Source organism: Podarcis pityusensis, assembly GCF_964106645.2.
Source record: "Podarcis pityusensis genome assembly, chromosome: 5".
In the NCBI taxonomy this organism is placed as follows: Eukaryota; Metazoa; Chordata; class Lepidosauria; order Squamata; family Lacertidae; genus Podarcis; species Podarcis pityusensis.
The window spans coordinates 6,885,986-6,903,026 of record NC_138032.1 but is presented as its reverse complement, the minus strand read 5'-3'; the positions used below and the strand labels follow the sequence as shown (position 1 = coordinate 6,903,026).

The 17,041-nt window shown below is 43.4% G+C and overlaps 1 protein-coding gene and 1 pseudogene across 7 annotated transcripts in view; one reads left to right on the top strand and one right to left on the bottom strand.

Moving 5' to 3' along the window:
• The window catches only part of VWA5B2 (von Willebrand factor A domain containing 5B2), a 250,334-nt gene that overhangs the window by 69,433 nt on the left and 163,860 nt on the right, over window positions 1–17,041 (bottom strand). The gene's annotated exons all lie outside the window — the stretch shown is intronic.
• Window positions 1–17,041, top strand: part of LOC308478402 (cytochrome P450 2J2-like) — a 45,055-nt pseudogene that overhangs the window by 23,668 nt on the left and 4,346 nt on the right. Inside the window, exons 3-5 of the transcript XR_013991648.1 lie at window positions 14,343–14,492; window positions 14,695–14,855; window positions 16,368–16,544. The product of XR_013991648.1 is annotated as a cytochrome P450 2J2-like (transcript). The remainder of the gene's footprint in view (window positions 1–14,342; window positions 14,493–14,694; window positions 14,856–16,367; window positions 16,545–17,041) is intronic.

Genomic DNA, 17,041 nt, shown 5'->3' with positions numbered 1-17,041 from the left:
TCAGAGATGACTGCCAGTGGTTCTGAGATCACATCTGCCAGTTCTTTTAATACTCTTGGATGCAGTTCATCTGGCCCTGGAGACTTGAATACATCTAAACTAGCCAAGTATTCTTGTACTATCTCCTTAGTTATTTTGGGCTGTGTTTCCTCTGCTGAATCATTTGCTCCAAATTCTTCAGGTCGGGCATTGTTTTCTTTATCGGAGAAGACTGAGGCAAAGAAGACATTGAGGAGTTCAGCCCTTTCTGTGTCCCCTGTTTGCATTTCACCATCTTCTCCTCTGAGTGACCCCACTGTTTCTTTGTTCTTCCTTTTGCTACGGACATACCCATAAAAGCCTTTTTTGTTGCTTTTAACCTCTCTAGCAAGCCTGAGTTCATTCTGTGCTTTAGCTTTTCTGATTTTGTGTCTACATGTACTGGCTATTTGTTTGAATTCCTCTTTGGTGGTTTCCCCCCTTTTCCATTTTTTGTACACATCCTTTTTTAATCTTAACTCAGTTAAAAGTTCTTTAGATAGCCACCCTGGCTTCTTTAGGCACCTTCCATGTTTCCGTCTCATTGGTATTGCCTGAAGTTGTGCTTTTACTATCTCCCTCTTAACAGACTCCCAGCCATCATGAACTCCCTTTCCTTTTAGTATTACTGTCCATGGGATCTCACCCAGCACTTCCCTAAGTTTTATGAAGTCGGCTTTCTTAAAGTCAAGAAATTGAGTCCTAGTATGCTTGGCTGCTCCTTTCCGCTGTATAGTAAACTTCAGAAGAGCATGATCACTTGTGCCTAATGATCCTTCCACTTCTACCCCACTAACCAGGTCATCAACATTGGTTAGGACCAGATCTAAAATGGCTGTTCCTCTTGTTGCTTCTCCCACTTTCTGGACAATGAAGTTGTCTGCAAGGCCAGTGAGGAATCTGTTTGACCTTATGCTCTTGGCTGAGTTTGACATCCAACAAATATCCGGGTAATTGAAGTCCCCCATTACTACTATCTCCCTTCCTTTTGCATGCTTGGCCATCTGTTCCAGGAAGGCATCATCTATGTCCTCCGTTTGGCTTGGGGATCTATAGTAAACTCCCACAATGAGGTCTCTGTTATTCTTTTCTCCCTTAATTTTTTTTTTAAATGATTTTTATTAAGGTTTCAATAAAAAGTTAGACAGAAAAACATAAAAAAGAAATACACAAATACACAATACATAATCCAAAAAAAGAAGAAAAACACAGAGAACAAAAAAACAAAAAAAGAAACAGAGCAATTAAAAAAAATATCACCTTTTCATTTCCGTTTTTGAATTTACTTATTTTCTGGACTTCCTCATACCTCCCTCTTTTGTATTCCAGTCCAAATTGTTTGTCCAGCAATTTCTTTTCCACTTTTTTAATCCCAATCTTTAATCTTAATGTAATATAACATTAAAATTTTACCTCTTAAGTACCAAATTTCCATTTCCTTAAACTTCTTTAATCCTAATCTTTAATCTTAGTCTATCTATAACTTTATCCTGTACAGCTGGAAACCACTTATTTTCAATCCAACATCACTCTAACATTCTTTAATTTTGCAGTGTTTCTGTAGATCATCTTTGAATTTCTTCCAATCTTCCTCCACCGACTCTTCTCCCTGGTCACGGATTCTGCCAGTCATTTCCGCCAGTTCCATATAGTCCATCAGTTTCATCTGCCATTCCTCCAGCGTGGGAAGTTCTTGTGTCTTCCAATACTTTGCGATGAGTATTCTTGCTGCTGTTGTTGCATACATAAAGAAAGTTCTATCCTTTTTTAACACCGATTGGCCGACTATGCCCAGGAGAAAGGCCTCTGGTTTCTTCAAGAAGGTATATTTGAATACCTTTTTTAATTCATTATATATCATTTCTCAGAAAGCCTTAATCTTTGGGCACGTCCACCAAAGGTGAAAAAATGTACCTTCAGTTTCTTTACATTTCCAACATTTGTTATCGGGCAAATGATAGATTTTTGCAAGCTTGACTGGGGTTATGTACCACCTGTATATCATTTTCATAATATTCTCTCTTAAGGCATTACATGCCGTAAATTTCATACCTGTGGTCCACAACTGTTCCCAGTCAGCAAACATAATGTTATGTCCAACGTCTTGTGCCCATTTAATCATAGCCGATTTTACCGTTTCATCCTGAGTGTTCCATTTCAGCAGCAAGTTATACATTCTTGACAAATTCTTAGTTTTGGGTTCTAACAGTTCAGTTTCTAATTTTGATCTTTCCACCTGGAAGCCAATTTTCTTGTCCAATTTAAATGCCTCCATTATCTGAAAATAATGAAGCCAGTCTCGCACTTTGTTTTTTAATTTTTCAAAACTCTGCAATTTCAGTCTATCTCCATCTTGTTCCAAGATTTCCCAATATTTCGGCCATTTGACCTCCATATTGAGCTTTTTCAAGGCTTTCGCTTCCATTGGTGACAGCCACCTTGGGGTTTTGTTTTCTAATAAATCCTTATATCTTATCCAAACATTAAACAGCGCTTTCCTGACAATGTGGTTTTTGAATACTTTATGTGCTTTGACCTTATCATACCATAGATATGCATGCCATCCAAATACATTGTTAAAACCTTCTAGGTCCAAAATGTCAGTGTTTTCAAGAAGTAGCCATTCTTTCAACCAGCAAAAAGCTGCTGATTCATAGTAAAGTTTGAGGTCTGGCAGGGCAAATCCACCTCTTTCCTTTGCATCCGTTAGTATTTTAAATTTTATTCTGGGCTTCTTGCCCTGCCAGACAAATTTAGAAATATCTTTCTGCCACCTCTTGAAACAATCCATTTTGTCCACAATTTGCAAAGTTTGAAACAAAAACAACATTCTAGGCAATACATTCATTTTTATCGCAGCAATACGGCCCAGCAGTGAAAGCTTCAAATTTGACCAAATTTCTAAATCTTTTTTCACTTCAGCCCAACATTTTTCATAGTTATCTTTAAATAAATTCCCATTTTTTGCTGTCATGTTAATCCCCAGGTATTTAACTTTCTTAACCACTGTTAAACCTGTCTCATTCTGAAACCTCTCTCTTTCAATCGGTGTTAAATTTTTCTCTAAAACCTTAGTTTTTGACTTGTTCAATTTAAATGCTGCCACTTGACCAAATTCTTGAATCAGTTCTAAAACCCTTTTAGTACTAGATTCTGGCTCCTGTAACGTCAATACTAAGTCATCTGCGAATGCTCTCAATTTGTACTGTTTAGTTCCGACCTGTATACCTTTAACCAACTGGTCCCTTCTAATCATATTCAGCAAAACCTCCAGGACCGAAATAAAAAGAAGTGGGGAAATTGGGCAACCTTGTCGTGTCCCTTTTTCAATTTTAAGTTCTTCCGTCACAACATTATTTACAATTAGTTTAGCCTTTTGTTCTGAATAAATTGCACCTATACCATTCTCAAAACCTTGGCCTACCCCCATACCCTGGAGATTCTTCTTCATAAAATTCCAAGAAATATTGTCAAAGGCTTTCTCCGCGTCTACAAATATCAAAACTGCTTTAGTGTTTATATTCACTTCTAATTTTTCCAAAATATCAATTATATTCCTCAAATTGTCAGACAAATGTCTTCCTGGGAGAAAGCCCGCTTGGTCTTTATGAATCTCTTCCATCAACACTTTTTCAAATCTCTTAGCCAAAATATCTGCAAAAATTTTGTAATCCACATTCAGTAATGATATAGGGCGGTAGTTCTTAAGCTGTGTCTTTTCAGTCTCTGTTTTTGGTACAAGTGTAATATATGCTTCTTTCCACGACTCTGGTGCTCTTTTCCCCTCCATTATTTCGTTGCAGACCTCTTTCAAAGGTTGAATTAACCATTCTTTTAAAGATCTGTAATATCTAGAAGTCAAGCCGTCTGGTCCTGGAGATTTACCTAATTGCATGTTTTGAATGGCACCTTCTATTTCCTGTTCAGTTATTCTATGATTCAAAATTAATTTGTTTTCTTGAGATATTTTTTGTAATCCATTTGTTTTCAAAAATTGGTCTAAGTCTGTTTCTTTCAGTGGCCCTTGAGTGTATAATCGTTTAAAGTACCTCTGGAAACAACTTCTGATCTCTGCAGGGTTCTGTATGTTTCTTCCTTCCACTTCTAAGTTCGTAATTGTATTTAGTTTTTGTCTCTTTTTCATTTGCCATGCCAACAGTTTACCACATTTATTGACCGACTCAAAAGTCTTTTGTCTCATTTGTTTAATTTTCCATTCTATTTCCTGATTCATCATTTTCATATATTGTACTTGACATAACTTTAACTCTCTCAGAATCTCTTGAGATTTTGGATTTACTCTCAGTCTTTTTTCACTTTCCTTTATTTTGTCCATTATCTTATCCTTCTTCTCATTTTGAATTCTTTTCTTTACTGCATTCTGTTGTATTAAGAACCCTCTCATAACCGCTTTACTTGCGTCCCAGATTACTCTTTTCTCCACGTTGGTACTGAAGTTTATCTCAAAATAATCTCTCAAGGTTTTTTGGGCCTTCTTAAGTACTTCTTCATCTCTAAATAAGGTGTCATTCATCTTCCATCTGAAGGAGCCAGTTGGTGTTAGTCTCATTTCCATCTTAACAGCATTATGGTCGGAGCAAGTTTTCAGGCAGATTTCCACCTTTCTTGTCTTTGGTGCCATTCCTCTAGTTATCCAAATTTGGTCAATTCTTGTCCATGTCATTTTGGCTTCAGAAAAGAAAGTTCCCTCTTTAGCCATGGGGTTTCTTATTCTCCAAATGTCAACTAAATCCAAGTTGTCTGTCATGTCAAAAAAAGTTTTCGGTAGTCTACCATCCTTGGTGACTACCTGTCTTTGTGCCTTGTCCATATATGTGGATACCACTCCATTCATATCTCCCATCAAAATCATGTTGTAATCCATATGGTCCATCAGGGTCTCGTGCAACTTCTTAAAGAATTCAGATTTCCCATCATTTGGTGCGTAGATTCCTACTATCAAAAATTTTTCTCCTTGTGTTTGAATTTCAATTGCCACGAATCTTCCTTGGTCATCTTTAAAAACAAATTTCGGTGATAATCTGTCCTTTGCATAAATCACAACCCCTCTTTTTTTAACTTTGTCCGATGAAATAAACTCCTGACCAAGTCTTTTATTTATCAACAATTTCCTGTGTAATCTTGTTATATGTGTTTCTTGTAAACAAATTAAGTCCAATTGTTCCTTTTTTAATATATGAAATACTGATTTCCTTTTCTGAGGGGAATTCAAACCATGACAGTTCCAAGTTAGTAGTTGCAGGGCCATGATGTTATTGTTTTAGTTCTCCTCCTACTGCGCCTAGTGCCTGTTCCTCTTCCGTCGGTGGTATCACTTTTTTCAAACGGTCTTTTGGTTCCGGAGATAGTCCTTTTTGTAGGTCTTCTCCGTGGTCTCTCCAGAATTTGTCTTTGTCGTCTTCCGATCTTATTTTCCTCTTCTTTCCTTTGTAGCTAAAATATAGGCCTTGAGGAAATTCCCACCTAAAGTTGATACTGTTACTTCTCAGCAAAGTAACCAGATCTTTATAGTTTGATCTGAGATCCAGAAGGTGTTTCGGAATGTCTTTAAATATCTCAACTCTTGTCTGATGTATTTCCAGTGTCTTCTGGAAATGCAAACCCAAGATCTTGTCCCTCTCTTCTTTTGTTCGAAGAGTGATCAAACAGTCTCTCACCTTCTTTTCTCCTCTTTTTCCAAGTCTAAAGGCGTTCACTATTTTAAAGCTGTCTTTTGCCAATTCTGGATTCCAAAAGTCAGAAAATTCCTGCATGAGAAATTCAGCTAAATTGTCCTTCTCCACTTCAGGTACCGATCTGACCCGTAAATTCACTTGTTTTTCTTTCAACTCAATCATAGACAGGGTCAACTTATGGTCTTCCAATTGTTTATGTAATGGTGGTATTTTCTCTTGAACCTCTTTAACCTCTGTGACAGACGCTGTAGCAATTTCTTTGGCCTCCTCGGCAATCTGACGTGTTGAGGCCGATTCCTCTAGTAATTTCTGAATAGTCTCTGTGTTAGTATTTACTTTCTGGCCCAAATTGTTTAGACTTGCTGTATTCTGATTAATGCTTGTAGTATTTTGGTTGATACTTATTGTATTTTGATCAATCTTGTCTGATGCCTCTGCTACTTGTTTACTTATTCTATTCAAAGATTCATTAACTTTAGCCAAAACTTGAGCAAAGGTATCATCACTTGCCATACCTTTAATTTTGGGTTGTGCCGATGGGGCTACTGTTGGAATCCCAGAGGGGCCAGAGGTCGAAGCTCTTCTTTGCAGTCCACCTTCTGTTGGCCAAACTTTGTCTGACCTTGTTGCCTGTAACGCCTCTAATTTCTCTTTCCCATCTGCCATACCCCTTTAGATAAAACTCAAGGTCGGTCACACAGTTAAGTTCAAACTTGTTTTGAAGTGGAAAATTCCAACAGAGCCGTGTGAGAAAATCCTCAGGCCAGCTGCAATTACAGTTGTAACCAATTGTAACAATTCCAAGTTCCACTAGGGGGACACTGTAACAGTCAAAAAGTTCTTAAATACTTTACTTCTTCTTTAAATCCCCCCAGTTTGTCAGGAAGATAACAATCTATCTTAAACAGTTACTTTAAGACCAGGAGATATTTTTCCACAATATTGTATCCAAATTGTATTTCCTGAGCAGGACTAGCTGTCAAAATATATTTAAAGACAGTACCTCTTCTCCAATTTTAAATTGTCTCTGGGAATCCGTTCCCAAGGAATTGAGCGATGGTTTTTATCTCCTTTTTTTTTCACCTCCGTGAAGAAATAGCATTCCAAGGTTCCCCCCCTTTTCCCTCAAGTTAAGGGGAGAAAAATCCTGGTTAGATGATTGGATTAAAGTCCGTTCATGCGTCTTTTTCTAAGCTTCCGCTTTCAAGTTCAATGCTTTGTTCTATCTACAATGGAGAGAGGCAGACTTCCTTTTTATACCTCTCCGCTTTCGGCCGAATTCCCAATTTGTACAGTTCCAATTGTATTAAATCCTACTCACGGATCGTTGATTTTCAAGCCGAATTTCCAAGGAAAAAAGGCAGCGCTCTCCGGTCACAGCTCGCGGCTTCACTCCACGAAAGAAGCAGACAGCCCACAGCACAGCGCTCCTTCCCCCGCTCCGATTCGGAACCCGTTACCGGGCTCTTTCACGGTTTGGGGGGGCGCCAAACGTGCCCGCTGGGTCCTAAGTTCACAGGATTCACCCGCCTGTGATTTCCAGGGTCCCCCGCTGCGCCGAAGCGGGATCCGACCCTATTTTTCGCAGAGCGATTTCCTCCGATCGAGGAAATCCGCCATTAACCACTGGCGCCACCTCCGGAAGTCTTTCTCCCTTAATTTTGACCCAAATGCTCTCACTTTGGCTTTGAGGTTCTAAATCTTGGATCCCTTCACAGGTATACACATCCCTGACATATAACGCCACTCCTCCTCCTTTCTTGTCTGGTCTGTTTCTCTGAAATAGATTGTATCCCTCCATTATTACATTCCAATCGTGGGACTTATCCCACCAGGTTTCAGTGATGCCTATTATGTCATATTTAGTTTGCTGTACCAAGAGCTCAAGCTCATCTTGTTTATTGATTTAAACATAAGTAGTGGGGCGGGGCCCAGACTCACCTTCGCCACAGCTTTAAGAGGCCTCACTGAGGCACTGGGACATCGCTGCTGCTGCACCGTGAGTGTTGGGGAAGGCCGCTCCCTCTTCAGGCTGATTCCACCTGGCCTAGGGGCGGGGCCCAGACTCACCTCCGCTACAGTTTTAAGGACACTGGTGCTGCTGCAGCAAATGTTAAAAATGTTTTTATATATTTTAAAGTGTTTTAAAGGTGTTTTTACTTTTTACTTTATTGTACCACCGTGAACAGTGGTTTTTATCTATGTATTTTTATTTTGTTCTGTTTTATTGTGGTTTGGGGTGGTGATTGGTTTTGTTTAGGTATAATTGTTTTCGGTTTGGTTTGGGTTTCTATTTTGTAAATGGAGGCTTGTATGAGGCTTGGGATTGCTACCGTGGAGGGGCGAGGGAGGTATGGTGGTGGGGGCAGATGTTATAGGCGAAGGGGATCGAGATACGGATATGCTCGTACCCCTTCCAATCTGCGCCCCATCCCGAGGGACGAGGGTAGGGTGAGCAAGGATTACTCACCTCCGTCACTGGTGTTGTGCAATGCCAGGTCTATAGGCAACAAAACCGCCACTCTGCGAGATTTCTTTACCTCGCAGGGGGTTGACCTGGCTTGTGTGACGGAGACCTGGGTACGCGAAGGGGCAACAGTTACCTTACGAGAGATGGCGCCCCCGGGTTTCTCCGTCCTCCACCAGTCACGGACTGTGGGCCGGGGGGGAGGGGTGGCATTATTAATCCGGGAAGATTGTCCTTTCAGGGCTCTACCATCGCCATCGATCCCCGGCATTGAATGTGTTGGCCTAGTGTGGGGCTCTGAGGTGAGCTTGGCTGTCTGGCTGGTGTACCGGCCACCTAGCGCACCAGCAGCCACCCTGTCAGGCCTGCTGGAGGCGGTGGCCGGCTGGGCCTTGGAGTTCCCTAACCTATTGGTATTGGGGGACTTCAACATCCATGCTGATGCCACTCCCTCCTCACAGGCTCTGGATCTGGTGTCTTCCATGGCAACACTAGGGCTCTCCCAGTTTGTTTCAGGCCCCACACATCAAGCAGGCCACACGCTGGATTTGATCTTTGGCGTAGGTATAGATGTGATCATGTCTCCTTCAATTAAGGTGCCATGGTCTGATCACTACGCTCTGAAAGCCAGGATTGACTTCCCCCCCCCCACCCTGCTTAGGTGGCGAGCCGATTTGGGCTCGCCCGCAGAGGCTGATGGACCCTGATAGATTCCGTCAAGCCTTGCGGGACCTTGCTCCCCCTGGCGACTCATTGACTGAGCTTGTTGAGGGCTGGAATACCCAGCTCCTGGCAGCCATAGATGAGATCGCACCTAAGCGCCCTCTGCGACTCCGCAGAAACCGGGCTCCCTGGTTTACCGAGGAGCTTCGGAAAATGAAGCGGGACCTCAGACGGCTAGAGCGAGTATGGCGGGGTGCCTGTGACGGAGCCTCAAGAACATCTTATAGGGTTTTTATGAAAACCTATGAGATGGTGGTGAAGGCCGCTAAGAAGTCTTACTTCTCGGCCTCCATTGCATCCGCTAGCTCTCGCCCGGCGCAATTATTTAGTATAATTAGGTCTTTAACGTCCCTTGAAGGACAGTCAAATTTAAATAACAATCTGACACACAGCTGTGAGGCATTTGCGAGCTTTTTTGCGGAGAAGGTCCTGTTGCTCCGCCATGACCTCCCTGCCAATTTGGATACAATAAAGGAACTGGAGGCCCCTCGACTGTCCTCGGGTCCAGTATTGGACCACTTTGATCGGATATCCCCAGCCGATGTGGACAGACTCCTCCGAGCTGGAAAGCCCACCACCTGTCCTCTTGACCCGTGCCCGTCTTGGCTGATTAGAGCGTGTCCAGACGAGGTGTGGGCCCCCCTGGGGGACGTCATCAATTTGTCCCTTGGCACCGGGATATTTCCAGGGGAATTGAAGGAGGCAGTGGTGCGCCCGCTCTTAAAGAAAACATCATTAGAACCCTTAGATCTATCCAATTACCGCCCGGTTTCGAATCTTCCATTCCTGGGTAAGGTGATTGAGAGAGCGGTTGCTGAACAGCTTGGTAGGTTTCTGGATGAAACATCGGCTCTGGATCCATTCCAGTCTGGCTTCCGCGCTGGTCATGGGACCGAGACGGCTCTGGTCGCCCTAACAGATGATCTCCGCAGGCAGCTGGATCGAGGCGGGTCGGGGCTGCTGATTCTTCTAGACCTGTCAGCAGCCTTCGACATGGTTGATCACGAACTCCTGGACCACCGCCTTGCCGACGTGGGGATCCAGGGCACAGTCCTTCAATGGCTGCGCTCGTTTCTCTCCGGTCGGGGACAGAGGGTGGCGCTTGGGGGGGAATTGTCATCCCGCCACTCCTTGGTGTGTGGAGTGCCTCAGGGTGCGATACTCTCCCCGATGCTTTTTAACATCTTTATGCGCCCCCTCGCCCAGCTTGTCCGGAGTTTTGGGCTGGGTTGCCATCAGTATGCCGATGACACCCAACTCTATCTGTTGATGGATGGCCATCCTGACTCGGCCCCAGACACACTGACCAGATGTTTGGAAGCTGTGGCTGGATGGTTACGTGGAAGCCGGTTGAAGTTAAATCCTTCGAAGACAGAGGTCCTCTGGCTGGGACGGGACGATATGGGATTGGGGGGGCAACTCCCATCTCTTGCGGGGGTGCAATTAGTGCCAGCACCATCCGTTAAGAGTTTGGGTGTAATCTTCGATACCTCCCTCTCTATGGAGGCGCAGATTACAGCTATAACAAAGGCGGCATTTTTTCATCTCCGCCAAGCTAAGCAGTTGGCCCCTTATCTCTCTCGCCCTGACCTAGCCACTGTGATCCACGCGACGGTCACCTCCAGACTGGATTATTGTAACTCGCTCTACGTGGGGCTGCCCTTGAGACTGACCCAGAAACTCCAGCGGGTGCAGAATGCCGCGGCGAGACTCCTTATGGGGTCTTCGCTGTGAGATCACATTCATCCGGTACTATACCAGCTGCACTGGCTCCCGGTGGAGTACAGGATCAGGTTTAAGGTGCTGGTTTTAACCTTTAAAGCCCTATACGGCCTAGGACCCTCGTACCTACGGGACCGCCTCTCCTGGTATGCCCCACAGAGGAACCTACGGTCTGCAAATAAAAACATCCTGAAGGTCCCAGGCCTCAGAGAGGTTAGGCTGGCCTCAACTAGAGCCAGGGCTTTCTCGGCTGCGGCTCCAATCTGGTGGAACGCTCTGTCACAAGAGACTAGGGCCCTGCGGGACCTGACATCTTTCCGCAAGGCCTGCAAGACAGAGTTGTTCCACCAGGCCTTTGGTCAGGGCCCAGCCTGACTCCCTCCTCTGGCAACCTGCACAGAACTTTGCTTAACGGTTGCCATTAATTTGATTTTAATTAATTTTTATAATGAAATGTTTTAGAATGTTGGATTATTTGATTGTTTGATTATTTGTTTGTTGTTAGCCGCCCTGAGCCTGGCTTTGGCTGGGGAGGGCGGGATATAAATAAAATTTATTATTTATTATTATTATTATTATTATTATTATTATTATTATTATTTATGGAAGTAGTGATTTATGGAAGTGAGAGCTGGACCATAAAGAAGGCTGATCGCCAAAGAATTGATGCTTTTGAATTCTGGTGCTGGAGGAGACTCTTGAGAGTCCCATGGACTGCAAGAAGATCAAACCTATCCATTCTGAAGGAATTCAGCCCTGAGTGCTCACTGGAAGGACAGATCGTGAAGCTGAGGCTCCAATACTTTGGCCACCTCATGAGAAGAGAAGACTCCCTGGAAAAGACCCTGATGTTGGGAAAGATGGAGGGCACAAGGAGAAGGGGACGACAGAGGATGAGATGGTTGGATAGTGTTCTCGAAGGTACCAGCATGAGTTTGTCCAAACTGCGGGAGGCAGTGGAAGACAGGAGTGCCCGGCATGCTCTGGTTCATGGGGTCACGAAGAGTTGGACACGACTAAACGACTAAACAACAACAACAATAAAACTGTCAGAGACAGCATCTTGTGTGGGAGAGCCTACCAACCTGACAGCTTGCCAAATCTCTCTTCTCTCACACACCGAGGGACGATAGAGAGCAGAATGTAAGGGCAAGTACCAGAGGGTGTGGACTCAATGGGGGCTGAAGCAGCGGGAGTGGGGGCAGGAGAGCCCAGGGATGCCATAAATGAACTGCAGCAGTACAGCTGGCAGCTGAAATCACAGCTAGATACCCTCACCGGGCCCTGGGCGAACAAAGACTGCATTTAGAGCCAGAAAGGACTCTCAGAGCCAGTAAAATCCCTCTAAATATGTAGGTTACCTGGTGGACTATCTTGGCTTTAAAACGAAGCTCTCTATTTCCTAGACGAGAGAGCAGTGGATTTTAAGTCTGATAAGGAGAGAGTGGCATATTTAATTGGCATGTTAGAAGGCAATGCTAAAGGATGGACAATTCCTCTAATGGCAGCCACGCACAGCACCCTCTCAAACCTGGGGGAGTTTTTGGAAACTATGGATGGAATCTTTAATGATCCGCTGCAGAATGCTACCTCTGCACAACAACTGTTAAACCTCCGCCAGGGGAGTGATTCTGTCTCCACGTTATGGACTGCATTCAACTTGTTAGTTCAAAAGCTTGGGTGGCAAGCAAACAGTCAGCCTTTGTCAGCCATGTTCTGGGTGGGGTTAAATGAATTGATATTAGATGAATTGGCGAGAATGCTGCCCATGGACTCTTTGGATGATGTGGTCCGAGCTTCACTGAAGCTTGGACTGAGGCAGCAGCAGTGGAAGTTGGAGAAGCCACATTCTTAACATGCCTGAGCAGAGAGTTGGCAGCATGCCCAGACAGGGAGACCTTCCAGAGCAGATGCAACGGGGCTCAGCAGGGAGGGGGAACCCTGGAACAGCTTGAATGGCGGGGGGCCAACGTCACAAACGTTGCTTTGCATGTGGGCAATCTGGACATTTGGCAAGAAAGTGTCCAAGCAAGAAGACTGGGGGTTTTCTGTCTGGGGCTTGTGTAGAGGGACGTCCAAAATCTAAGGAAGCACTGGCAGGAAACAGGAAGCCCCAGTCCATGAAGGAGGCCGGCAGCTGGGAAGGAAGTCAGTAAAGAGCCCTCAGATTGAAACGGCGGTTCCTGGGATCACGGTGCCAGTGACACTACAACTCCCAGGCAGCTGCAGGGTGCAGGTCCAGGGACTCATAGACTCAGGGGCTTCCGTGGACTTTTTAGACTCAGACTTTGTGGAGCAGCAGAAGCTGGGCACGCAGAGACAAGACACCCCATTGGAAGTGCTACCAATTTATGGCAGGCCGTTGGGGGGGGGAGGCAAGTTGCCTATGCCACATGGCCCATGGGGGTGGAGTTGTCAGGCCACAAGGAGACAATGATGTTTCACATCACCACGTTAGCTCACAAAGCATGATCCAGTAATAGCATGGGCGCAGCGTTCTTTAACGTTTGATTCAGCTTACTGCCAAGCACACTGCCTAGGGTTCAAAGTGCCAATAGAGGTAGGCGCCAAGGGGGCATAGGTAGGGGGGAAAACTCATGGGGGAGGAGAGCTCCATACCCCCACAGTATAAGGCCTATAGGGATGTGTTCTGTGAAAAGGAGGCAGATAGGTTACCCACCCCACAGACCTTATGATTGCAAAACAGACTTAGTGCTTGGTGCCAACCAGTCATCTATATTCCATGTCGGAAGCAGAATTAGCCAACTTGCGGGAGTTTCTGAAGAAGAACTTGGAACGTGAGTTTATTAGGCTGTCATGAGCACCTGGTGGGTCACCAGTGTTCTTTGTGAACAAGAAAGACACCCCAGAAAGACATCTCGTGGTGGACTACAGAAAAACCAACAACCTCATGATTCCCCTTGCCACATATTGATGACCTGCTGGAGAGGTTACGGTCGGTGAAATTTTTTACTCAGCTGGACCTGAGGGGGGCATCTGAACCAGAGGCAAATTAGATTGGCAAAGTTTTTTTTTTGCTCTTTTCGACTTCAGAATCTGATACATGCCAGGGCACCAGAACCAGAGGGCGGATGTCCTGTCCCAGAAGCTGGAGTATCTGGAGGGGGAGTCAGATACCGGGCTGAGGCATATTCTGAAACCGGAACAGTTACAGCTGGTGGCAGCACCCGTAGTTGACACCGCAGACTTCAAGAGACAGATGGAAGTGGATCGAATAGTACTCTTCCAATCCTGTATGATGACCTTATCTCCCCCCAAAAAATTCCAACCATTCTTCCATGTTTAAAAACAATGAATCCTTCATTTTTATTTTAACAGGAAACTCTCCTCTGTAGTCTTTTATTTTAAAATAATCCATAGTTATTTACTTGTATATTCATTATTTTACACCCAGTTGTATATCTTGTGATCGCATTTCCTGTAGGGAAATTTAGCAAGAGAAAAAGAAAAGAACTTCCATTTCTACCACTTCCATTCTTTTCCCAATAGCATTACCAGAAGCTTGATAGATTTTCCCTCTAAATTCTCTCCAATTTGTACCCAGAATCCTTTCTGCATCATCTTGTAATTCTTTGCTTTAGAGAGACTAAGCAGCTCTTACAAGCAAGGATATGAACTTCAGTAAACATTGTTCTGAGATGGCAACTTTTTACATTGATTTCTGTAAGTAATAATTTCTCATTGATTTTCCATAGGTATTCTATTATCAAATGGTCACACCTGGAGGCAACAGAGACAGTTTGGTGTAGTTACTATGCGGAAGTTGGGGTTGGGGAAGAAAGGCATGGAGCACCAAGTAGCAGAGGAGGCTCATCAGCTCGTGGAGGTTTTTGCACGTTCAAAGGGTATGTGATGCTAGGTGATGGTGCTGAGCTGGCGTATGAAGATTTATTTGTGTAGTACCTCTGTCCATTTTAGAAAGGAATGTGATATGTTTTTCTTGGTTCCTAAAGGAGATCTCAGCAGTTTCTCTTGGCCACCATAAAATCCCACTCTCAGTATTAACAGGAGCAGGTGAACTAACATTAGTATAATTTTATTTTGCAGGACAGCCACTTGACCCCTCCATGCCCATCACTAATTCAGTCTCCAACGTGATATGTGCTGTGGTTTTTGGGCACTGGTTTGCTCTTGAAGATGAACGGTTCCAGAAGCTGATAGAAGCCATTGATTTTGTCCTAAAATTTTTATCTAGCGTTGTTCATAGTGTGAGTAGTCATTTTCATTTCTACTATGCGAAAGAGGTCTCCCTAAATACCACAAATCAGTATTTTGAAATTGATCTGAGATAAGGGCCACTTACTGTCTCACAACCTGATCAATTTCTCATGATTACCATTGAGATTTTTTTAAAAAAGGAGTAGGAAGAATTTGTCCACTACAGAAGACTCTTTGGAGGAAAGATGGGATAAAAATGGAACAATGGCCTTCAGAACAGGTCATCGAGAGCCCACCAAGGGGAAGAGAGGGGAACCAAATAATCTTCTCAAGAAGCGAATTACTTAGTTTTGTTGCCATCATTGAAAACTAAATGTATCTGCTCTCTAGCCACTTAGCAATGACAATGATGATGGCGTCCATGGTGAGGCCCCTGCAGCCAGCCTTGGCTGGAATTTTTTAAACGGAAGAGAGACCTGCAATTCAAGCACTGTCCCTACTGCTAAGGAAAGCAGCTCCCTTCTGTATGACCCAACTAAACCCTTTTTGCCAAACTTAAGTTCGGTTCCCCACATTTCTACATACATTCTGGATCTTTTTAAAAAAAGGACTCATGAAACTTCATCAGCATTTTTCTGCTAATTTATCCTAATGCACACATTTGTTTGCAATTTTACCCGATATACACATTTCTGCAAAGCAGTATATTGTAGGACTGTATATCATTTGCATTTCCATTTTTGTAAGCATCACTTGACTGGGAAACTACAGGCAAATTTATATCAGCATTCAAGGCGCATTTTGCAAAAAGGAATTTTATTACTGTGAGCAGTTTCTGCGTTCTGGGCACAGTACTAAGCCTAAAATTTCAGATTAAAACTGCAGAATGGAAGGAAAGGAGGACCTTTTTCTGCCTCCTCACTTCCAGCTTTCATATCTCAGTTTTTAACATTGCTTTATATTAGTCCAGTTTTTATTTTCTTGCTCCTTATGTATTCAGAAAATGTAAGTAATTGATGTTTAATGAGAAAACAAGGAACGAGAAAAAACATCCTTCTTCAACGTTTAGTTTTTTGTGATGAAATATCAGAATTACTTGACTGGCAAACTGGAAGATTTAATAAATATAACTAAAAATTTAAAAAATGGAGAAGTGTACATTTTGAATGATGGCTGTCTTTCCATTTGTGTATTAGGCAAATTTGCTTTTAAATGCGAACTTACTTGAATTCCCCCCACCCCCACCTACCATAAAAGGCCACTAACTTGTTCCAGGAGGGGTCCTCTGATTGTGCCCAGTTTTGGAATGATGCCTGGGAGCTGGGAAAATATTGTGAGCCATAGTTTTCTTTTACGTTTTCAGCAAGGGATAATTCACAGAATCCAATCATTGTGAGATTCCAGAAAAGTGATAGACACCTTCTTTCTTCTTAGTGAGAAACTAATATGCTAGCCTTGAAGAATAATGCAGATCATGTTTTTTAAAGTGCTAATCCAAAGCACAAACGGTGTGACCAAGCTTCCTCATGGTAATGGCAGCATTTCTGCTATCTTTCCTTTAGCTTTGTGAAATTCTCCCATGGCTCATGAAACATCTCCCAGGGCCCCACAAGAAGGCCTTGTCCTGCATGGAGATGGTGCTTTCATTTGCAAAGGAGGAGATAGAGAAGCATAAGGAGAATCAGTCTCTGCATGATCCACAGGATCTCATTGATTTCTATCTACTTCAGATGGAGAAAGTAAGTATCAGCTTTGAAGCTGAATACTGCTCATCCAAGGAATCATTACATTCCCTGTTATAAGTGAATACTAATCTCTTGCCTGGAAACCAGTATCTATTTTCTTGAATCTCAGTTGAAAATGGCATTGAGTTCCCCCCAAATATTTCTCATAGTCAATTTAGTTGCTAATGTGAGTTGACATCCATCCATTAGCATTGTTAAAAATGTGAGTGGAAAGAAGTGGAAACCTAAGTGTGTTAAGGGGTCTTGCCTATGGAGCATTCCCTCTCTACATAAATTTCTTTGGATTGATGTTCATCTGACATTCAAATGTGGACTGAGAAAACAGAAAATCCTAAACAAAATGCTCTTAAACTAGAGTATGACTTCAAATTCCTGTCTCATCTATCTTCATATACTAGAAAGGACAAATGTAAATTCATCTACAAAGCAGAGGGCCGGCCCATCCATGAGGCAGGCTGTGAGAGCTGCCTTGGGCAGTGGAATGCCAACAG